Below are 24,830 nucleotides of genomic sequence, written 5' to 3' on the forward strand. Positions count from 1 at the left end.
AGAATCATTTGGAAGCAAGATATTCGAGTGAGATAATTTATGTCTTATTATTTATGTCTTTTATCTGTCAAGAGTACAAAATGAGAAAATAGTCTCATCGAAAATTTTAAAATCGCGATATAGGATGTCTTAAGAAAGTAAGATGTAGTAAGATAAGAAAGTAAGATATGATGTAGATCCAAAAAATATTGTCATAATCTTTTAATTATAAATCATTGATTTACGTATACCAATATAATTTGACAAAGTTGTCACTGGATTTCTAACCATTTTTAACTTTATTAATTATGATCTCCTGCGCGGTTAGTTCGTTAGTAAGATTTTATGTTTCAAATGTAAAAATATCCAACGCAGTGGTATTTTATGAGATAACGATAACGCTGCACGTGGAAACGATCGTTTTCAATTTCCCGATTTCAAATGTATAGAGTTCAGTTGTAAATAATATTTGAAGAGAAGAATACACACACACATATATATATATATATATATATATATATAGAGAGAGAGAGGAACGAAACCGCGATTGATTTTCGCTGCTGTTAATTGATGTTTCCTCGATATATCTTTGCACTAAATTTGGACGGGTTTCCCTCGAAATTGAAATACTTTGTGATGAATTTTTAATGATCGCTGCATCATCATATAAATGGCAAATTAGGGAGACAAAAGTACTCATTTATGAATGAGATCAGGTACACGTATTCAAGTTTCTCTGTAATATTTAATAAGCATATATTTCTCGTATATATTAATTGTATGTTTTAATTATTTCGGTATGCTCGCGGAAAATGAGAAAAGTCCGTGATAAATCGCGTGTCATAACTTATGACACCTTATGACTCATAAGGTATCTTCATATTACGAATCCATTGGATGCATTATTAATGTAAAAGATTCTTGCATAGTAATTTCCTCAAACGAGTCGCTGTTTTCTAATTGCAATTATAAAATAATTTGAGAACAAATTTAACGTAAATTTCTAGACAAATATATTAGTATATATTTTTTTCCAATTATTTCTTTGTCGGTAACGAGAAATGGAAAAGCATCAGTTTATATATAACAAATCATATAAAATAAAAATTTACATATATTATGCATTTTCTTTTTCCACTGATTCCCGAAGTTATTTTTAAGAGTCTAATCATCGCTTATTTAAAAATATTTGTCATATTTTTCTCTATCGAAAAATCTTCTCTTGTTAAGCGTATTTCAGCGCAGTTAAGCATATTTCGAAATTATTCGCGTTAATGTTATTGAATTGTTGTAAATATATTTGGTTAGCCATATCGACAAACTTAATAACTAACTTATCGGAGCTTTTTCCTCATCTCTTTTTCTCATCTCTCTCTCTCTCTCTTTCGACCGGATTTATCGGAGTATCGTAATTTCGCGTTCAGACGAACGATTCGGAGAGATTTTAATTGCAAGCGAGATATATCGGAATATATATCGGAGTGAAAGCACGATGATGGCAATAGTTAAAGCGGCATCCGACGACGGCGATGAGGTGACAGGAATGACGACACGGTCACAGCCGGCACTATTTTAGCCACTTCTCCGAACCGACCGGAGTACCCTTGATAGACGTATCTGGAGCAGGCGCGCATCGGAAAATTCCTCAGATATTTGTTCGTCGTCTGAACTCGCGCGCGTATGAACTCCCCCGTGATGGATTAAGCCTTTTGCGTGCTTCTCCCTTCATTCATGCGCCGATACGCGTGCATACGCAGTACATACATATATCTATATCCCCGGGCATTGACGCGAATCGGGCAAAAATGAATAGCCTCGTGCAAAAGGTACGTCGCGGCAGTTCCACGTTCTGCGCTCGCAATTTCTTTCTTTTTCTTTCTTTACGATGCAACTCTCTCGGCAGCATACTTCGCTCGTATAAAGGGAGGCATTTTCCGGAAGCGCGTATAATGGTTATCTTGCCTTAATTAGCCCGCGATGAATTTTAGACGCGCGCTCTCTGACATCTGGTTGAAATTGTCGCGTCGTGTCGCGAAGCGCGAGGGATAAAAGCCTCGACGTTTTAGATTCGCCGAACGGCGTCGCTTAAATGTCGCGGAGAAAATTTTCGCTTTCCCGTCCCTTCTTCTCTTTTCCTTCCCTCCCCCCCTCCCCCCCTCCTCTCCCTATCCTCGACTGTGATTGGAATTTTCAAGTGGGTTCTTCTACGAATTGACGACGTTGCTTGGAGTGGCGCCGACCGGACTGGCGGAAGACGACGACGACGACGAGGGCGCGGGATCTTCGAAATTAATGAAACTGAAATTCGCCGAGAGTTTCCTTTCAACGGAAATCACGGAAATGCCTATCGATTCCGGGAGGACCTTACTCTTTCACGAGGGATATACGGCGGCGGAGCGAGGGCGCCCGGCGTGGGAAGGGGAGGGGAGATAGTCGGGGGTGGCGAGGGGGAGGTAGGGGGCTAGATAGAGATGGTAACTAGTTGTCGCGGAAATCGATTTTCGTCGTTGAGGGGTGGCATTACCCACCGGAATTTGTAACCTAATATTATTCGACGTCACCATTCGCGCGCGATTGTTATTTAACAATCCCCCCGGCAAGTCCCAGAGGAAATCGCGCGCGTTCACCAAGCGAACACCATAAACCGCGGTTTTGCACTTTCGGAATTTTTATTATTGTTATTATTTCTTTTTCTTTTTTTTTATTTCCTACACGATTGCGAGATGCTTTTCCGTTTTTCCGACGTTTAATATTATTTGTCAACATTGTAGAAAAATGATAATACGTTTCTCGATTATCATTAGTATATACGTAGCGAGCATCATTATCGAAAATCGATTGAAAATGTAAAAAAAAAGAAAAGAAAGTCTTACGTCTCGCACAAATCCCATCGTTATATTCGGCAATATTCGGTTTTGTGGACAGCACGATATTTCGCGCACGCTATCGTGTCTCGCTGTAACAGAAGGAAGGATATTAAACGACGCTTTTTGCCAGCTCGGAATGTTAATACGTCGGTGAAACGTCGAGGTTGTTTCGCATATTCGCTTAATCCCGGCAAATACTCGCCCGGTGAGGAGCATTTACCGAGATCTCGCGACCTCGAGTCTCTTTCGCGCGCAAAAACTTTGCTCCTGAAAACGGGACGGAATATTGAACTCCGGCGTTTGTGTGAAAAATGAAAAGTCATATAACGCTCGCAATTTCCACCCACGATTGCTTTATATAACACTCGCATCGTTTTCTTAAAAATAAATTTATCTTTTATGTCGGATGTTCATTAACGTATTTTATATTATCGGACAGACAGCATTCATTTCATCGACGAAACGCATGTTTCCTCCTTTTTTTTTTTAACTTGCCATCTTTTTCTTTCTCTCTTCTTAGAATTTTTTATATCGCAACGCTATTCTCGCCGCCCCTTTTATCGCTGGTTATCCCATATCTCATCCTTATCGAGAACGACAGATTGCGCTGGACGTTGCATCGAGTTATTGCGCTCTCACATAGATAATATCTCGCGCAATGAAATTCCAAAACTTTTTTTTTTTTTTACACCGTGACGTTTGTGCAAAGCTTCGCTTTTAACGCGGTTTGTACTTTATCATTTAATTTCACTCGTTGAGATTATTCCGCCGCGGGCATTGTAACTGCGTTTCATTCCACTTCGCTCCGTCGGAATATATTCAGAAAAAAGGTTCTCTTATTCGCGATATGTATTATATATTCACGGGGAAAAGTTTAGGTACAATAATGCAACAACAAGTATTCGACGGTAAATATTTCTATACAATGAGATAATGATGATTACAGTTTGCGTTTGTCCGTTTTAACTAGGGCTTCGACAAAAGGATCGAGCGCAAACAATGCGTTCCAGCGGAGCACGAAAGAGTTCCAAGTATGTATAAGTAATATTCGAGTTTTAAATTCGTATTCGTATATATACAGTTCGAACGGAAAGAAGTGAGTTCGAGCTGTTTGATCGAGCTTCAATATCCGAAAATTCAATTGTCAAAGAAATTGAGAAGTCGAGAAAAATTCGAGACGATATGCAATCGCAAACAGAAATAACCCGCTTTCATTTGAAAGATCGAAACAATTTACACTGTAAAAAAAATTGACTGAAATTTCAAAGTGTTTGAACTGTCTCCAGCTTTTTTTCAGCAGACACACCGTCTGAATTTTTAGAGAGAATGCTATCTGAATCTTCAGGCACGTTTCAATTTTAGATAAACTTTAAACTTTCAAAGAAACGACTCTGATGATTAAGACAGATTGTCTGAATTTTTTTCAGACACTCAGATCTGAAAATTCAAAATGTCTGAATTTTTAGAAATTTTTGACAGTGTATCATTCGAGACATTTTTCTGTTCGACCATCGAAAAGTTTCGAATGTTAGTTTTAACGCGTTTCTCGTTCGTCAGTCCCGCTAATTATTGCACGATGTGTTTACGATAAGATGAAAGAGATTAGCATAATTCGCAACATGATAAATCGATATCCGGTCAAGCGATCAGAATCCTTGATCCAGTCAGCTACGCGCCAATTATTCCATCCAGCAGCATCCATCTCTCGTTTCCACGAGCTTTGCCGAGTTATTGCTCGGTTCTTCAAAGGCAAGGATATTTTCCTCCGCGAGCGTATGGCGCAGTCCATCTCGCCGACTTCTTATTCATGCGGTCGCCGTTTGAAAAACACCGGACGACGGAGACGGTCCAACTTTTCTATACGGCGCATCAACAATTACAAGACCCTGCAATCGAACAAGATTGCGAGCCGAGTTATAAAACATGCAATTTTCTATTTTCCTTGTTTATTTTTGTTGCGTCGCGTCGAGAGTGGGAGATATTCTCTCTCTCTCTCTTTCGATTTGATTGAGTAATCCCTTCTCAGCATGGGATATACTTTTCCGGCTATATGTCGGTTCGTCGTCGGTCAGAATTCTTCCACGCTGCACCATCTTCTCCTTTCAGCCGTTTGATAAAAGCATAATTTATCACGAGCCGGAAATATCGCTTTCCTTCAGTCACTCGATTGTCTTATCGCGAATCCTTTCCCCGGTCGATCGTCAGGCGGATTTTCGCGAGCGATTATCGTGCTTTTTCCATCCGGAAATAATCCTTCATCAGATGCACGCGGATATTTTTTCCCCGCGATTTGTACTTTTCTAATTACATACTTGAATGCAAATTGACTCGAGTAAATAATTTATTAAATAATTTTTCTCATCTTTTTATTTAACTAATCAATTCTATCAGTCTCTATCGACGCGCAGGTATAGCCTTATCAGGCATATCCTTAGTCCGTTTTAATTATACCCAGTAATCATATCTGTTTGGATCGTTTATGCGGCTTTAAATGGAAGCTTTATTCGACATTATTCAAGGATAATTGGATGCGAGATGTTAATACAACGTTCATGATTAATTAAAACAATATCGATATATTTCAGTGAAATATGTCGTTTTGTGAAAATCATGTTTTATTGCCTACCCGATGTGTTCTTTATTTCTCGGTTTGAAATTATTATCGTCACGTTGAAGAGCCGCTTATCCGCGCTTATAAACTTAACGATAACGATCTTTTCCAAACCGATTCTGGATAAGCGGTGTCGAGAGGACAGGAAACGGTGGAACAAAGTTAAGTAATAGCGGTGTGTGTACTGCGATATCGATCCATCGATATCAACGCATTCCGCGGGCGGTACGTGTGGGAACTTGTGGTTTAGTTGTTTGCCTCACCTTCGTTCCTTATGTAAATTACATTGTTTCCCCAGCGATTCGCAAGTTCTCTTTGGCGCGCATCTCGTTCCCGGTTTTCCCCGTATTCTCTCGCTCCCCGCGGCTTATTCCGAGGCAAAAGGCAGTGATGAGCGAGATTAAGACTAATGTCTGCGAACAGCGGTTGTAGAGATGCGCTTATGTACGCTTTAGGCATTAGCACGGCTGCGTGCGAGGGGAATAAAGCGATGATAACCGCTGAAAAACCTCCACTGTCGGAATATTATATTATATATTTTGCAGAAACACACGCACACATATATATATATATATATATATATATATATGTATTGACAAAATTATTCTTGGTTGCGGCTAGATTAGCATTCCGGCAGCTATTATAGAGTTTTGTTAGTCGTTCTTCCACGGACGCGATATGCGCAAGACGTGATAAATGCTTAACATTCGCATTAGATACGCAGTTATATCCTTTATCTAATATTTAAATGAACGCAAAACATTTTAAAAATTCACATACGTATCGTAATTATTTATACAATAGAGTAAAAGATGATGTCGAGCTGACAATGATTGACAACTATATAGCGTTTGATATGTAGGCAATTTGTGATCGACAAAACTAAAAAAACGTAGAAAATAACTTTGAAAATAACTTAAAAAATAACTTTGTGAAATAATAAAGTAAAATTTGTTTAGAAATATTATTTCAAGCATTTAGAGTCGATTTATTCTAGCAATATGAATAATTGATGATTTTTAGACATTTTTCTTCTGAGAAAAATAAAAAATTAAAATTAGAAATTGACTTTTTTGGCATTTTACATTGATGTTTAAACAATTCTTAGTATTTTTAAATTTTTAATGTTTAGAATTTTTTTTATTTAATACGAATCCCTGCACGTAACATGTTCAAAAATGATGATGTGACCTCCTGTTCTTCGTGTAATTATTTTAATTGAAAAAAACTCAAAATTTAGTTTTATTCCGTAGAATATTTTTGATATACTGAATCAAATTAGAATTAAAAAATTAATCTTTGATATTGACTCTGTTTTTTTTTTCTCAAGAAATAAAGAAATTTCAGTCAAATTGAAATATCAAATTTTTAAATGATACTATTTTAATAATTTTTCAATTCTTTGTAATGAAATTTGATTTAGTATTCCAAAAGGAATAAAACTAGACCGAGTTTTTTTATTTTGGACAATTACGAGGAGCAGCATGTCACACCGTTATTTTTGAACACGCTATGCGTAGAAGCTTGTATTAAATAAAAATAAGCTAAATATCAAAAATTTAAAGACACTAACGTATTATTTAAACATCAATAAAAACATACATAAAACACCCCAAAAAAGCAACATTTCTAATATTCTAAAAAAAATTCCTAAAAATCATCAAAATTTTTTATATCAGTAGGCTCTTAAAAATTTTTTTCTTTCTTAGAAAAAGAAACACAATTTTATAATGCATGTATTTAAGTATGTCAACATACAAATTTTGTTGATCTGGAAGAAACTGCGCATCTAATAAGTGAAACGATATTCTAGTCTTTTGACAAAAGTGTCAAAATGGGGATCAAAGCTTGCGGCGTGAAATTAATGGCAATAATCTTAACCCGAATCCCTCGCTATGGTGAGAGCTATGCATCGATCCACATCGATATCGCCATACCTCGTGAAGCCCGTACGTACGGGGAATTACGTACGTGCCTGTGGCTTAGCTACTTAGAGACGCCTTGCCTCGCCATTTCTCATGTAAATTGCGCCGTTTTCGGTTGACGGATCACAGCCTAAACGCGGAACGTTGCATTCTCTATGTATACGACATGCGTCAAATCGATGCTGCCGTTTCGTTCTTCCGCATTCCCGCATCACTCTCCTTCTTCTTTCTCTCTCTCTTTCTTCTTCCTCGCTTAACTTTGCCTCTTTCATTTCTCCATTCATTTCTACGATTCGCGACAAACGTACCCGATACACTTGAGCGAATTCCACAGCAAAAGCCCAATTACAGTCGCGATAATTGACATAAATGTTTCACCCATTAATAAAACGCGAATAAAATATATTCAAAAAATTATTTCTTAAAATAAGACATATATATATATATTTTTTTTCTTTTTTTTTTTAATGCGGCAACTCAGAGAAGCAACATATTGCCTTTGTCGAGCATGGGTTGTTAAGCATTTAGTGGAATCCTAAAAAAAAAGAGAGAAAAAAAAACAGTTCCGAGTTATTAAATCGCGTCGTGTTATCTGCGCGTCCGTAGAGAGCGGACATGGAAAATCTAATCCTTTGGCCTGTTATCCATGAGTTACAGATTGAATCTGCACTTTTAATCAACGCGTATAAATTGTGCATTAAATTCGGATCTATAATTAACACGTTGATAATCTGTCGTTAAAAATCTATGTTTAAATCTATGTTTTAATCTATGTTAAAAATCTATCTTAATTCCTTCATTAAATCGTATATACATTAAACAACTTATTAAATTGCAATGAATATTCTGTCACCAATGAATTACGGATTGAAAATACAATATTCAGCTCACCGTGGATGACAAACCAAAAACGTACGCGCCATATAATTATACATATATTACGTATTAAATGTGCGTTAATTAATTAAATAAGAATGAATTAATACGCCATCGGCAAGTGTAGCGAAATATCGAAATAATTTTATCTAACTTTCGCGATACGGTCTTCTTCTTCGAGAAACGATTGTGTCAGGAATATTTCTCTTCTTTTTCTTTTAAAATTCTTCCCAAAACGGGAAAAAGATCTATTGAACTATATAAGAATTTGAAACAATTTTGAAAAATAATTTAAATTCCTTCCATAAGACAGAGCGACATATGCAATATTGCAGTCTCAGTAAATCACTTGCTATTGTTCAATTGTGTGAAATATATGTATAGATCGACATAAACCGTATCGAAATCTCTTCTTTGAAAGATTACTAGACAGAATCAACACAAATTTTATCATTAAACTAGTAAAGAACTACAATAGTTTCAATATTTCGCTAATCGTTTATAATTTTTCCATTTATTTTTTGCAGTTCCTAGAGGCTTTAATAAATACAGAAAAAAAAAGGAGAGAAGAAAGATATTCCTTCTTTCAGATTTGTCTTTCGACATGCAAAGTCGGCGAATTGAATGAATGCAAGCGTATTATACAGTAATATCGCTGCGTCTCAAAGACTGCGTCAAAAATGCATTCGCGAAAAATATCGTAGCGGCGTCTTCTTATCGTCACTTCGCGCCTACGGAATTGTCTGGTTGGAGTCCTGCCGGTATCTACTCGCTACCTATTGTGCTCGGCATATAGGCGTACGCGTCAAACGCGGTTCGAGTGACACGTACCTTGATTTATATTTGTAGAAACTGCGACACGCGCACACGCCGGATCCTTATCGGCGCCGGATGAATGCAACGTTTGAAATTGGAACGTGCGCAGCGAGATAGATTTATTCTATATATTGGAGCGGGGGCGGCCCTGTTTCACGCGAGCGGAGATATGTGTTTGGGATTTGTTTTCGCTGCCCGCAACGGGCCAAAATTTGTCACGCTTCTAGCATTCAAATAGCCGCTGGCTAATTTTATGTTATTTCGAAATTCATATCCTCCTCTCTATAATATAGTATCGACATCAACGAATTATAATTTTAATGTATTTATATAACTCGACTGTCGCGTCGTTGCCACTTGTATTAACCGTTTGCAAAGCGACCTTCCATCACAAACGGACGTTCCGTCACCTTGTACAAACTCTGTTTGTCCGCGTCCTTCCAAATCTGCTCGTCGTCTTGTTACGCTGTTTGCGTACTGCACAGTTTGGGCATACAGATGACCATCGATTTGATCGTTAGCAACCGCCTTCCACAGCTAAATTATTCCTCGAGAATAGCGTGCCAATGCTTTGTTTGCGTTTTCGTCATATTCTTTTATTTATATGCCATTTAATTGGATAACATTTGAATGCGAACGCGCTGCGCAAATCAAAGTTACCAGTGTACATCTAGGTTTACGAGAAGTCATATTATCGATCAAACTTTCTTTATAAACCATGGAAATAGTTGTTCCACTTTTGCGAGAATGTTTCATTAATGTTTCCTAATGCGCTTAGCTTAAAACGTGACGCGATCACGTTATATCAACTTGACATGTCATACCCGACATACACGTGACTACTATAATTTAACGTATAACGTGAGCTGAAATCATGCGACATAGGACATTCGTATGTCGCTGCAATTGACTTGTAAAACTTAATCATTAATTATTCATTGTGAAACACAATCTTTCTCTCTCTCTCTCTCTCTCTCTCTCTCTCTCTCTCTCTTTCTCTGTCTGTTATCCTTTTGAGAGAACATTACACATATTTTCTTTGTCGAAGTAATTCGTGGGTTGACACATAAATTATGATTCTCTTGTATTATTTTAAACGCTCTTCTTCTCGTGTGTCACTCTTGTTTATTCATAATCTCCAAGAAACATTATATTGAAACAAAATAATAAGAATGTCTAGTTTTGTAGAATTAACATTTCACTTGTATTTTTCAGCTTGAATAAAAATAGCTTAAAGGACAATAAAGATGGTCTGCATTATCATTGAAAAAGTAATGTCTCCGCAAGCCAGAAACGTAGAATAAAATTTTTCTCGCGACTTTGTTCTCGAGGAAGTTTATTTTGAAATTTGAAAAATTAATAAAAAATTTTTGCCATTTTTAGCTTAAATCAATTTTACATTGCACCGTAGATTATCCAGCGCATCTCTTGTCGAACAATGACTTAAAAAATATAGCACACGGTTATATAACGGTTTATTTATCAAGATAAAGTAAAAAGCCATTTGTAAAATATTATCACTGTCCCTCTATTTTTTTAAATAGAATATTGCGTTTTTTTTTACATATTTTCTCTCATTTTTTTTCTTATATAAATATTTTATATTTGCATATTTTTTATTTAATCTTTCACACAGAATCATCCGTTTCCCAATTGTATCAATCTTTATAGTTGATGGACGTAACTCTCGCTTGTTATAATTGAAATATCGATTTGAGCCGTATTTTCGTTAATTGTAACGTTAATTAAATATTATCATTAAATATAATATGATAAATAGGATGCGTGCAAAGCGTATATTCCGAACTGTCCGGGTGCATTACGCAACTTCTGCAACATTGTAACAAACACTTCTGCGTAACGTAATGTATGGCTACACTGGCGAAACGATGCGTATTTTATTCTACTTTCGTATTATCGCGTTACCTCTTGTTGTATCGCTGTTTACGGATCGTGATTGTGTCGGCATATCTACATACTCGGTATATACTTCGGACGAGAAAAAGTAACAAATTCTGTTAAAATATTCTTATATTCGAAAAATTCTCGTAAAACATTCACTTTACGATGACTTTATTTAAATGCTTTTAAACTTTAAAAATTAATTGAAAAATTTTTAGAGAAAATTGTATAATATTATTTTTTTTATTTACATTATTTACATTAAGTTTTGTCAAGTTAAAATTAATAATTAGAAAGGAAGACTCATTAAAATCTATGCAGAATTTGACAGAGTCTATAAACAGATTCTCACAGTTTTAATTTGAAATTTAACTGCAACAACAAAAATATTGTGTATATCAAGTTTCAAAAAATTACACACAATTTAATCTTTATATATTTATATCCATGCTGAAAATGGACCAAAAAATGGTTTGATACATTTTTAATGCATATTTGTTAATAAAATTTAACACTAATAAGTTTACGCACCAATATTCGCGCTTTGGCTCTTATCTGTCAGTCTTTCCACTTAATTGTTTGTATAATTTTATGTAAAAACACTTTAATGAGAGTTTAAAGTTGTAAAATGTGAAAAAGATAAAAAAAAATAATTATTGATTTTTTTTAATGCATTTCTACCACGCTGTTCGTAGCAATTAAAGAATAATACGCATCATTTATATTGTTGAATATTCGATTCCGAATCAAATTATGTTTACGTAAATGCAGTCGAGCGATATTTATTTTGATTCGTGCTCGAGAAATTTAACGTGGTTCTCGCCTCCTCGCGTCCTTCGTGCAACATGGAAATAAATTGTTAGACCTGTCAACGTGCAGTTTATCAGTAAAGTTTGCGAAGTTCGCAGATATTACTGCTGAACTTCGCGGACGTTGCGAGTATAATTAATCACCGTGCAAGGAAACCCTTGTTAAGCCGAAATATGCCTTTTAATCATAAATCGGATAACACGGTATTTTTTTTGACACGGAGATACCTATTACGGCGAGACACATATTACGGCGGAAACAATACAGGTGACGGGAATAACATTAAAGCGACGCATTAATAGAACCCATAGGACAGTACATATGTATGTACGTAGGATTCCCTCCGACAATGTCGGCCCCGGGGGCACCTTTGGACGGGTGCTAATTCAACGAAAATAAATCGCGAGCCGTTAGAGCGTCGCACGCCGTTCTAGGGCTCCTTGGAAGGACCAGGGATTAGCACATCCCTCCTGTTCTGGTCTCACGAACAAGAATCACGACCCTAAATCGGCTCATAAATAAAGGGTCGCTGTCAAGTGGCGCGCACCGACACACCGTGGTTAGAGCCGCGCCTTGATTTCCTCACTGCATCAGTTTCCGCAGTCTTCCGGATTCCGTTCCGCAACCTTTGCGTGTTTAGCCCGGGTTGTGTGCGGTCTCATGGCGATTGTGCGACCTGGCACAACGAACTTTATAATGGTTGCTCCCTCTCTTATTTTTAGCGAGCTAGGCTAATTACGATCCATCGCGTCTCGCGTCGCGAAAATATCGCAATTTAGCGAGTTGTCGTCGTAGCTGTTTTTGAATACTAGAGGATCCTAGCCGACCATGATTGGCTATACTTTATGATTATAAATATGCGATTTTGTGCACGCATCCCATATGTAACTGATATATCGGGTAGATTTTCAATGGGTGCGCCAATTATAAAACAAGTGTAGATGCATAGAGAAGTAGCAATTTTGAAAAAATTTTTAACGTACGTTTATCAATGTAGAAACATTTTAGAAAAGATTTTTTATGTAAACATTAAAATTCAAGATCAAGTTTTTACAATAACTAATATAATATTTTTAATTTATTATTCTTTTGAAGAAATGAAATTATCTAAAAATGAGATAAAATTAAATCTCTCTGAAAAAGATAAAAACTTTATGATTTTTTTTTTTTTGTTATCTTTATCGAACTAGAAACATTTATGTGACAATCGCGACACAATTTTTTTAGATTCTGTATAATTTTTTACATGTTTAATAAAATACTCGAGATTGCAGGTCGAATAAGAAAATATTTTCGATATAATATATATATATATATATATATATATATATATATATATATATATCGCTATGAAAATTTCTCCGTTTATTCGTTCTTATCGTTTACATTTCTTCGATCGTTACAGTTCCTTTAATTAATCATCGTAATGATGGCCATTTATTGTCTTACCGTTACTGGCTTACGAGGTGGTCGCGCTTTGTTCTCGTTCCGATATAATTAGTATTAATCTAGAAATCGATATCTCTCCGACATTACAATTAGAATGCCGCCGCGACGTTAATAACGCTCCGGCGGATACGGTTATTATTAATCGTACATATACGAAGAACAAGGCGGCAGTTATGATGACGTTTTGTCTCGTTGTTGCCGAATATAACGCTCGCGGTCAAACTGTGAGGCAATTCGAAGCCAATTAGCGTACGTCGAATAAAATTTGCGATATGATCGTGATATGTGGCCGGTACGCGGGAATTTTCGACGCGAATTTTTTCTCTCTCGTAAAGCGAAACAGCCCCTATATCGCTCACTATATGAGACGCGTAAAAAAGAATCACACTCCATGGAGTCCGTACACGCACGATAATCTCTCTCTGGGAGAATTCTTCTTCCGGCTTTTCTCATTAGAGGAAAGGTAATCGTCGAGCAGTAGTGGCAAAAGTAGAAAAGGACCGCGAAATCGAAATCGTTTACGGGAAACTCCGGGAAGAGCTTTTCGCGCATCGTTATCCCCTGGGTAACAATTGGAACGTGGTTAATGAAAGGCGCACCAAAGTGCGTCCGATGTAATCGGTACGCGTTATTTCTCTCTCTCGTTATCGCGCGAGCTAGCGACAAAAATATATATATATATATATATATATATATATATATATATATATTCGAGTCTCGTGCTACTATGTGCAGAGAGCTCCTCTCCCTGGGGTGGCACCAGTTCTTCGGAAATTGTTTCCTTTTCCCTTCTTTTTTCCTTATATTAAGTCCCATGCATATTAATCACCTTCATTTACTACTCCTTTCATACTTTTTATTTTTCTTCTCAACTTCCTTCTCCGCGCTCTGCCTCCTCTACTTTGGCATCCTCGCTCGTCGTCTAAAAAAGGACTTTTCTAACAACCAGCGCGGAAGAGAGAAAAGATTGTTGTAATTACGCGGTGATTGTGTAATTGAACAGTGTGATATCTTAGAAATTCACCGGAATGCATTAATTTGGATGTACCAATTTCCTCAAGAGAGAGAAAAAAAAAAAAACTTGCATTATTTACCGCATCCGTAGATGCGCGTCTCGTCGTATTAAGTAGTAAGTAGTATAAGCGTATATTGCGCAGACCTATTCTTTCGACAGCTCTCGCTCGCTTAATTTACATCGCACGACTCAGAAACAGCGGCGGATGAGGACAATTTCACTGAAGCGATTTCATGGATTTTATATTGAATTGTCAGAGATGCTTATTATTATTCGGATTTTTTCTCCCCTCGCGATATATTAATACGTTTTTTCGGACGCTCCGTTTTCTATTCTCCGTATTCACCAAACGAAACCAGACCGACAATATGTATTCATCCTGCTTGGTGCATTTAAATGCTCCCTCTTTAAAGAGGATATTGAGGCGACAAATATCTGCCTGGTAATGATGCGGAGAAAATAATTTAACTCTGTAATGATTGCATTACGTTATCCAGATTTGGTATAAGTAATCAACATATAATCTGAAAAATATTTGCATCAGTTTTAAGAAATTTATGCTGAAATTTAGGCTAACTTTTTATGCTAAAAGAAAATGTACAGAAATGGAAAAGATTAAAAAGCTAGATGTAAAAACTTGCCTCCTCGCAATTTAAGACAGGCAATGATAGGTATTGTCTAGATTGCCAAGTGACTCTGTCAACATTGTAAAACAAATGTATAACATTATATATATATTTAAATTGTAAAGCTAGTGCGAAGATAAAGATATAGAGGCATATTGAAAATCTAAGAGACCACAAGATACAAGACACGTACAGCTGATATTTGAGTTACATTAGATTGAAGAAATAATTGAAAAGCAAAAAAGAAATGTCTGCCGCCCCCTTCTTCCCCCCCCTCGTCTCTCCTCTCCTCTCTCTCTCTCTCTCTCTCTCTCTCTCTCTCCTCTCGAATGATCTTATGAGCGGACGTGAGCTCGAAATATTTTATTCTCTTTGTTAATCCCCGCCATTTCCGCGTAGCAGAAGCTCACCGTATTTCATTGCGGCGTCCGCTAATGAATGCCAAATTAAATCGGGGAACGTGCGCGCCAGCACACTGCGAGGCAAAATAAGAAAAGCCGAGAGAGAGAGAGAGAGAGAGAGAGAGAGAGAGAGAGAGAGAGAGAGTGAGGGAGAGAGAGAGAGAGACTGCCGGCAGCTTCGCATCGCTGAGCTCGTGGACCGTTATCCCGAATACGCTTTTAGGAGAAGAAATTATCGCGAGCCGAGCTGCGCCGTCGCGCGGGAAATCCTCTTGTTTATGTCTCGGAATCGAGTAGTCCCCAAGGAAGCAGGTACAATGTAACGAGAGAAATTAGAGTTCCTGCCACGGATTTTCCAAGAAGAAGACAAAGTGAGAAGAATGCGAAAAGGAAGAGAGAGAGAGAGAGAGAGAGAGAGAGAGAGAAAGAGGTAGGGGGGAGGGAGAGAGAAAGGTAAAAGAGAGAAGAACATCCGGGCTAAATTTATTTGCATAGGCCCCCCGAGTCTCTTTCGAGCGGAAATACAACTAATTGGATTCCTCGGCATCACCACGCGCGTACGTGTGCGAGCGCATCTTTTTTTTTTTTTCGGGGCGCCTCCTTTTTTTCGCGAGCGAAAGGAGACGCCAGGAGAGGAGAGAGAGAGAAGGGACTGCCAAGAGAAAAGTACATCGAACTAATCCAATTCCGTCCGTATATGCAGCCGTTCCTCCTTCTCGCGTCCTTCGCTCTTTCTTTCGTTCCGCTTTTACGTTCGCTTTGCACAGTTTTCTTTCAGCCGCGGTCCTCTCCGCCGTTGCCATCCCCGCTCCCATAGACCCGTCTGGAATTTATTTTTCCGTACGAGAGCTCCGCACTAAACTCTCGAGGCACGCTGGATTTAAGTGCGGGCAGCCGTGTGCTGCGTGTGTAGAGAGAGAGAGAGAGAAATAGAGAAAGAAAGATAGAGACGTATGTATATGTCGCCGGTGAAACTATAAAATGCAGAAAGGCGACGCGACTACTATCGTGTATTGATTTTTGCACGCGGTGCCTTCTTCTTCGAATCATTTATCGCATGTGCAAGATGTATGTACGTACACGCTGCCGCTGTCGCGTCGCCCGTCGACATTCATTCGCGACTGTTGTTTTTTTTTTCATATAATAAACAGAGTACAATCAAATAAAACAGAGTACGAGAAATTGTGTGTCGCGTTAGCTAACGTAAAATTCGATTTACAAATCAAATGATTCTATTCTTATATAATATTCTTGGAATGTATACATATATGTATATATATATATATATATATATATATATATATATATATATATATACAGATGTTTTTAACTAAATGCGAAAAATGTTGAGAGATGTTTCCTTGTCGAAAATTAAGGGCGGGCCTTTCATATAAACATATACTCCTATGAGGAGTTGCACTTCTTCAAAGGAGGTGAAAATTAGTTGTCTTTTTTAATTAAAAAATTCTAAAAAAAAAATTTAATAAGGATTGTTAGCTTCAATTCCTTATAACATATAACGGAAAGATTAAAAAAAGTATTAATAAGTATCCTTTCTACCGGTAGGAAATGTCCACCAAATTTCATTTTTCTAACTTGTCCAGAATTTAAAAAATAAAAAATTTAATTTTTACCTTCCCTTTTGGAGGAGTGTAACTCCCCAGCATAGAATATAGAAATATACACACACACACACACACACACACACACACACACACACACACGCACGCACGCACGCACGCGCCACACACTATATATATATATATATACAGTTACTAAATATAGAGAAATTAATTCATTTATTTTTCTCAATGAATAATTTATTTTTACGTTTGACAATAGGCGAAAAAAAGGTCTCATTGCAAAAAAAGTTTGTGCATTTTTTAATTTTTTTCCCGTTTGTTACGGGATGTTAAGCATTTCTCCGGTGATGGGAAAGATAATTTGCACATGTATGTAGTAAATGAGGTTTGTAGAGAATATGTTTCGTTAAAAAACAAAAAAAAAAAAGACGAAGGTGTAGCGTTCTTCGAAGAATATTTTGTGCATATTCATAACAAAATTAAAAAATTACAACAGGTAATACTATTACAAAAAGTAATATTAAAAATACAAAGAGAATACCGTCTTCCTCAAAAACATCGCGATGAAAGGGTGTGAAATATTACTGCATTAATATTAAAAAAAAAAGAAAAAAAAAAACTGTTAATCCTCTAGTCTAATCTATCTCCACTAGCAAATTAACACATACGCACGCACGCACGTGAATTCATGCATACATACAGCGAGTGACATATTTTGCGCTAAATTATCCTGGAGCAATTTGATGAATCTACCATTAATGTACAAAATTCGATAGGATGATGACTAAACGATTGTCACGAAATTCCCCGTATCATCGAAACATCTTATCTTATCCCTGCATTAGTCATGACGGCGGTATATGAATACGTTTAAGAATCGCACCAGTTTTCCAGGCTGTTGTTCATTTATCCGCGTTACGTGCAACCAGCCGAAGGTACGACCACATCCAGGAGAGATCGCAATGCCGGGCCCGACGTCTATTCAAGGCACGTTAATCATAAAGCATGCTCCAGCCGTACGCCCGGTGAATTCGCGCGTACCTTGTTACTTTGAGTATAAAAATTTCCAAGGAATCGCCGAGAGAGAGAGAGAGAGAGAGAGAGAGAGAAAAGGGAAAAGATGGAAAAGAAAAGAGAGAGAGAAAGAGAGAAAGAGGTAGCGAGAGAGCGAGCGGCTTTGAAATTTTACAAGGGTTGCTGCGGCAACCGAGTAAGCGTGTAACCGAGTTGTCTATTTGCATGAGTGAACGGTGCCGCGTTTCGCCGCCCGCGATGCGAATAAATATACAAAGCGCGCACGACCGATTACGTTTCGTCTGCCCCGCGTACCTTCCCGGTTTCCCTCCCCCGCCCCTCCTCCTCTCTTTTCTCCCCTTTTGTTTTCAATTTACTTTATGCCGTCGTTTTCACGGCGCCGCTGTCGCGCGAGATTCTTTCGAGCCACTTGGTTTATACGCGCGAATCGTGACGATTAATCCGGGCGTGGGCGAAGTAGATCAACACGCCGAGCCGTGGAAAACTTTTAACTAATCGAGGAACCGTGAGCGCACAGGGAAGGCGACGGGCAGCGAAGTTTTCGCCGAGTTCGCCTATCTCCGGCGGAGATATCGTCGGTGCCCATCAGTCGCCGTATCCCTCTTCTCACTACGGCCGACAGTCCTTTCCCCGCCCTTGTCCCACCTTCTTCCCTTCTTTTCCCGGCAGTACTGTCTTTAGACTTCCAGCTTCCGAGACGGTATGCGAGACGCGCGATCGAGGATCGAGAGATACCGATACCCTATTACCGGAGAGAGGAAAGTTTCTCACGCTCTTGTAAAAGGACGAACTTTTTCCTCGGCGCGTTAAATTTCGGCATATTTATTTCAAATCTCTCCTTATCTCGCCATCTCATCGCGACTAATCTCGAGCGAAATGTATTCTTTCGGAAGAGGAGGAAAGGCGGATATACGCCGGATATCGAGATTCGAGAGCGGTCCTGCCACCGATAATCTGAAAACAGTCATGGATTCTACCTTTCGTTTATTCTGCTTTCCAGCATACTCTATCGAGAACTAAATCCACATCGGATGTTAGACGTAGCACAAGTCCCGCGGTAGTTTCCTCTCCGCGCAGGTGTACGACACGCCGGAAACGTATTTGCTTTCTCTCCCCATCTTTTACGTCGATCGTATCATTGTTATTCAGTTTTACATTGCTATATAATCGCGATTACATAATTTATCTCATTCTCTTTATACAGGGTGCTTCTCACTAAGCGCCTTTCTGCAAATTTTTTTTCCTTCATCCCAAGTAATTATTTTCTTTACGTAAATGTCGAAATATTTATAATTTTTTATACCAAAAGCGATTAAAGATATAAAACAATGTTTATTTTTTCGACAACTTTCAGTGAATTTTAAAATACATTTTAATTCAACTTTTTTAAATATTAAAACATATACATAATACTAAAAATGTAAACAACTTGCATGCAAAATTCGAGAAAAACATAAAATTAAAATCACTCCCAAAAATGTGCGAATCGAAAAAGATACGCTTAAAGAGAGCGAGAGGTACATCTCATGTATGTGTATGCATACTCGCTTATAATAGGTTTAATTTTATCATCGTGCGAAGATCCCTCTCGGGTCAGTCTCTCGGGAGAACTATAGAACACAAATTCGTTCGCTCGTAGTTTCAAAATTGGAGAAAGCGCATCTTTCTTCAACATATATACATAATACAGCGTTGCACAAACCGCGCGCGTGAGAACCGCGTCCCGCCGCGCACACGATCGATCACTCCGCTCGATCAATCTCCGTCGCTAACCGTATCAATCCATTCCTCGCCCTCACTTTTCCCGGTTGCAACAGTCACCCCTCGAAAGCAGCATAATGTTCCAGTTCAGTCGTTGCATAATTGATTCGTCATGGCACCGGTCCGGCTTGACTCCCCGCACTTTCACCCACGAGTCCGTTTCTGTCCATCTTGTTACTTTGGGATTAATTACCCGGGGAATGCTCGTAAAATCGATCGTGCCAGCCGGTGTCACGCGTTGCGTCATTATAATAAATATGTCAAGGAATAAACGACTGATACGTGTCGCGTTTCTAGGATTGCGCGATATCGAGAGATCTTGATGTTGTCTGGTCTGGTCTCGAGACAAGATCAAGACAAGATTTTTAACAAATGACATAAATAGTAATAATTATCTTAAATTATTATATATTATAAAGATTATTGTTAAATATTATTTTAAACAATATTGTTTAGTATCAGATAAAAATTATTATTAAAATTGAGACCGAGATTTTTCTTGCTAAGATTCACTCAAGATTAAAATAAGATTTAAGTTTTCAATAGCAATTTTTAATACCAATACAATAGTTTTACGAATATTATCATGTCTTGAGTCTTATGCGTTTCTATGTTTGTTCTTGGTGATATATATCAGCATAAAAAAAAGGATTACATATTTTAATATGTATGAGAACACGTAAGAGACATCGGAAAAAATTTATATTTTAATCGTATGCTTCAAAAGTTAATTTCAATACCAAAATGCTTCTTCGCTTAAATATGCCATGCTGTGTGTGTCGTGTCATTAATTAATTGAAATATAAATGAAACAAAAATATTTCTCGAAAGACCGCTGGAAAGTCAACAGTTCGTTTATTTAGTTAAATATTCGTTTTGCATTTTCGAGTTTGAAAACAATAACGATTAGTAATGCGGAGATATTTATAAAATTTTAATACGAAAAACGTTCGTTTATGTTTAAAACCAATCGACAACGTTCAGTAAGATAATCGACAGATTATCTTTACCGCTCGAGTGAATAATTTATATGTTTAATCAAATATTCGTTCTGCGAATTTTCGAGTTTGAAAACAATAATGATTAATAATGCGGAGATATTTATAAAATTTTAATTCGAAAAATGTTCGTTTACGTTTATAACCAATCGACAATGTACGGCGAGATGATCGATAGATTATCTTTATTGTTAAAATTAATAATTTGTATGTTCGAGTATCCGTCCTGCGTTCTTGAATTTGAAAATGTTAACGATTCATAATGCAAAATTATTTATAAAATCCCGATACGAATAATTTTCGGCTACGTTAAATGTAAATCGACGACAAGCGAGATAATCGATAGATTACCTTTAAATTTTGTATCATTATACATACATACGTACGATAGGCTCGGAAATTGAAATATCGCTGGACTGAGATCGCGTCGTTAGTGGTAATATAAATTACGGTTAAGGTTTGCGAGCTAAAACTCGTTTTGCTACTCGTTTCGGCAGTTCTAATTTATCGAGCCACAAACTATTTTCCAACTATTCCCACAATTCAATAAACTCTAAGAGTAAGGTTGTCAGTGCGAACGCGCGATGACCGGAAATTGAGCTGAAATTCCGTTACAAGCTCGACGCGTCGACATTACGCGCGGACGTTTTTCATTCTGTGAAAAGGTACCATCGAATTGTCTTTATTGTCGTTATCGATCGAAACCCACACATATCGACGCAATTTAACATGTAATAGTAAAGCGCGATAAAGAACATAAGCGCGATAAAGAACAGTCCAATATATGATATGCAAAATTATCACACGTATGGGATTGGTAATTTTAAAAATTGATAAGAAATTAAATATGTTAAAATATCTAATATTTTTTTTAACATGTATGTATCTGACGATAAAATATTTCAATAGTAATACATAAAATTAGCGTCGGAAAAAATTGTTCTCGATAGAAAATGTTAGCGCATCTAAAAATGTAACTAATTTCTTCAAAAGAGCTCTTCCATTATTATATCTATTATATAAGAATTATGTAAAAAAAAAATTGAAACACGTTATGTAAGACGAGGTAGAGATGATAGATGATAAAAAAAGATTGATAGAAAAAAAGTCATCGAAAAGAATTGCTCTTGGCATGTTTTATACTTTAGGTCATCCCATTATACATATGTATATGTATATATATATATATATATATATATATATATATATATATATATATATATATGTCTCCTGTTAATTAAGGTTAACGATTTTGTTAGCACAGTTTTAATTAACACCAGTGCATCACAGTCGATCATAAGTTTTCAAAGTTTGTAAATACATTAGAAGCTGAAGCGCGTCTAATTGGATTAATTAAATCCAATTTGCCCGATAGGATCGACATTTCGCTTTCGTCTCCATTTATTTTATTTTGCATTTATCGTCTCCGTTTCGCTTCAGGGTCAAATTAATATTGCTTAAGACAGAGCTCCGCTCGTTAAAAAGAAAGGCTCGATCGACCGGATATTGCGATCGAAAGTCAACTACTCGTTTACTAGTTTTTACCGGCGTTAAAAATGACTCTTTCATCGATGTAAGTCGTATCAGCGGATGTCTATAATATCGCGGAATAGCTTTTCGCAGACATTGCGAAAGATGATGTCGATATAATTTATATTTTGAGATAGAAAGAGATATCGCGCGGATGTATATTATCGAATATGGCATGTTGGGTACATCATTTTGTTGTTTTTTTATTTTTCCAACTATTCTGGAATAGATTGCGCCGAATGAACGATAGTATCGTTCAGGTTGGCTTTCCAGCAGCACACAGAAAATACTTTTAACAATACATACATATATATGTATATATATATACATATATATGTATCTTTTTTGTATGTAGAACATTGATAGAGATATATCGGGCGACCACCATCATGCAACTCGAGCGTTGCATTCTCTTTGACCGTTGTTGAATTTGACCGACTCTGATACACAAGCGGAAAAGCTCTCCGGAACGGAATGCTTTAAAGCTTGTCTTCCTTGAGAAACTGCATCGTCACCATTGTTATCGGAGCGACTGTACACAAAACGTGAGGTTCTAATATCTTACTCCTTTCCGCGATCTTCTTCTGACCTCATCCTTCTCTCCGTGCTCGCTTCCCTTTGACGCATTAATACATTCTTTATGCTGCCTAGATTTTTCAACTTCACGAGTCTCTCAACTGTTATATATATATATATATATATATATATATATATATATATATATATATATGCATATGTATATATTTTTCTCTTTCTTCGTATATATTTTCTTTACTCTTTCTCTGAATAACAGTAAAAAAATATCGTTATATTTATAATGTCAGCCTTCCTCTAGATATAACGCAATCATCCTAATCGAATATCTCTCCTCTCATTTTATCATTCGATCTGCTTTCGCAAAGCTCGTTTGCTTTTTCTTTTCATTTCGCTGTTTCTTCGCATCTCAACTTCGTTCTTCGTTTTCTCTCCTATGTATTTGTACGTTATATGTGTATGTGTGTGTGTGTGTGTGTGTGTGTGTGTGTGTGTGTGTGTGTGTGTGTGTGTGTGTGTGTGTGTGTGTGTGTGTGTGTGTGTGTGTGTGTGTGTGTGTGTGTGTGTGTGTGTGTGTGTGTGTGTGTGTGTGTGTGTGAGTTTCTCTATTTTTTTTTCTACCTTTCTTGCCGCTTTTCTGCTTCTCTTTCGGCCGTTCTTTTTTTTTTTCACAAACCAACGCGACCTTTTAATCGCGTTGCTTTCTCGCTCGCGTTATCATCCATTCCCTACCATTCTGTTATAGTTCCGCTGTTTTACTTTTTCCGTCCTTCTTACTCTCCGCTTTCTCTTTCCGCTGTTCTCTACTCTTACCCCGTCTCATCTGCCCTCCCTCCCTCCCTCCCCCACCCCTCCTTCTCTTATCCCCTCGCCATTCTACTCACTTGGCGAGTTATATCCCGTAAACCGTGGTACTTTGTTGGTCACGGTGTGCAATCTCACCGAGGACCAGACGAAGCGTGACCTCACCTACCACCACCTTCTTGCCCATCTACCCTATATCCTATTCTTCTACCCCCGAACTACCATATGCGTTCACGGAAGACGTATACGTGGGAAAGCGCACGGCGCGTGAGTATACGAGAGACCGAAAGGAAAGCTTGTTACGAACTTAGATCGTCATTACGGAGTAGAATATTTCATGTAAACCTTATGCGATCCCTTCTACGTATGAACGTGTGAACGTCATTGATATAAATCTATTTCGCATATTGTTTTATTATTATTATTAATATCGCAAATAAACAAATATTAATCGTAATTGGAAGATTAACGAAATTATGACTAAGCGGATTACAAAACGAAACGTACGGATGTAAATGGTAGATAAATATACATTTCGTTACACTCGACATTTTCGAGCTTTTCATCATTTCAGTGGACAATAAAATTATATGAGAAACAGATTTTTCAGTTTTAATATAAAACCAAAGCTATTATTTCATCAAGAGCAAACTAATCGTATAAACGAAAAAAAAAAATTATAACTAACAGTTGTTAATTTTTTTAATAAAATATGATTACATGCAATTAAATATTCATAATTAAAATATATTTTTAGAAAATATATTTTTGATAATAAGTTTTTGATAATACATTAATAAAGATTTTTTTAAAATAAATGAAAGAAAGAAAAAAAGAAAATTATTATTATAAAAAATATATTAAATATATATTGAATATTATAAAATTGTATTAAACTTTACCTAATAAAATTACAGATTTACACGTGTACTTTATTCAATGAAAGAGAAACTGAAACCTCAATTGTGTAAATCTAACGTGTAAAACGAGATAATAAAGCATAATATTTATTGAAAAAATAAAGACATCTCAATCCGGTTTTGATCGTATTTGACAAAATTCGATTTTTAGCTTTAATAAAGCAAGATTTAGACAATATTTTTCCTCTTTCGAATCTACAACCGCGAATACCCGTCACCCATGAGGCTATGAGTCGCGAGACAAATGAAATAATCGGAATGAATTTGCGAAGGGGAGATCAGAAGAGGAACGAGGTCGAGCAGGCAGAAGGAACGAGAATCCCTACCTGTTGACGCTAAGCGTTCGTGACGTTCGCGGTTTGCCTTATGCCGGTTTCCCCATATTGCG

At 37.1% G+C, this 24,830-nt stretch overlaps 1 long non-coding RNA gene across 1 annotated transcript in view; it reads left to right on the top strand.

Annotated features, from left to right (window-relative positions):
• Positions 1 to 24,830, top strand: part of LOC126854310 (uncharacterized) — a 72,811-nt gene that overhangs the window by 5,262 nt on the left and 42,719 nt on the right. The window contains exon 2 of the long non-coding RNA XR_007688098.1: positions 15,672 to 15,707. This is a non-coding gene — a long non-coding RNA (uncharacterized LOC126854310). The remainder of the gene's footprint in view (positions 1 to 15,671; positions 15,708 to 24,830) is intronic.

The sequence above is a fragment of the Cataglyphis hispanica genome, chromosome 1 (genome assembly GCF_021464435.1).
Source record: "Cataglyphis hispanica isolate Lineage 1 chromosome 1, ULB_Chis1_1.0, whole genome shotgun sequence".
NCBI lineage: Eukaryota > Metazoa > Arthropoda > Insecta > Hymenoptera > Formicidae > Cataglyphis > Cataglyphis hispanica.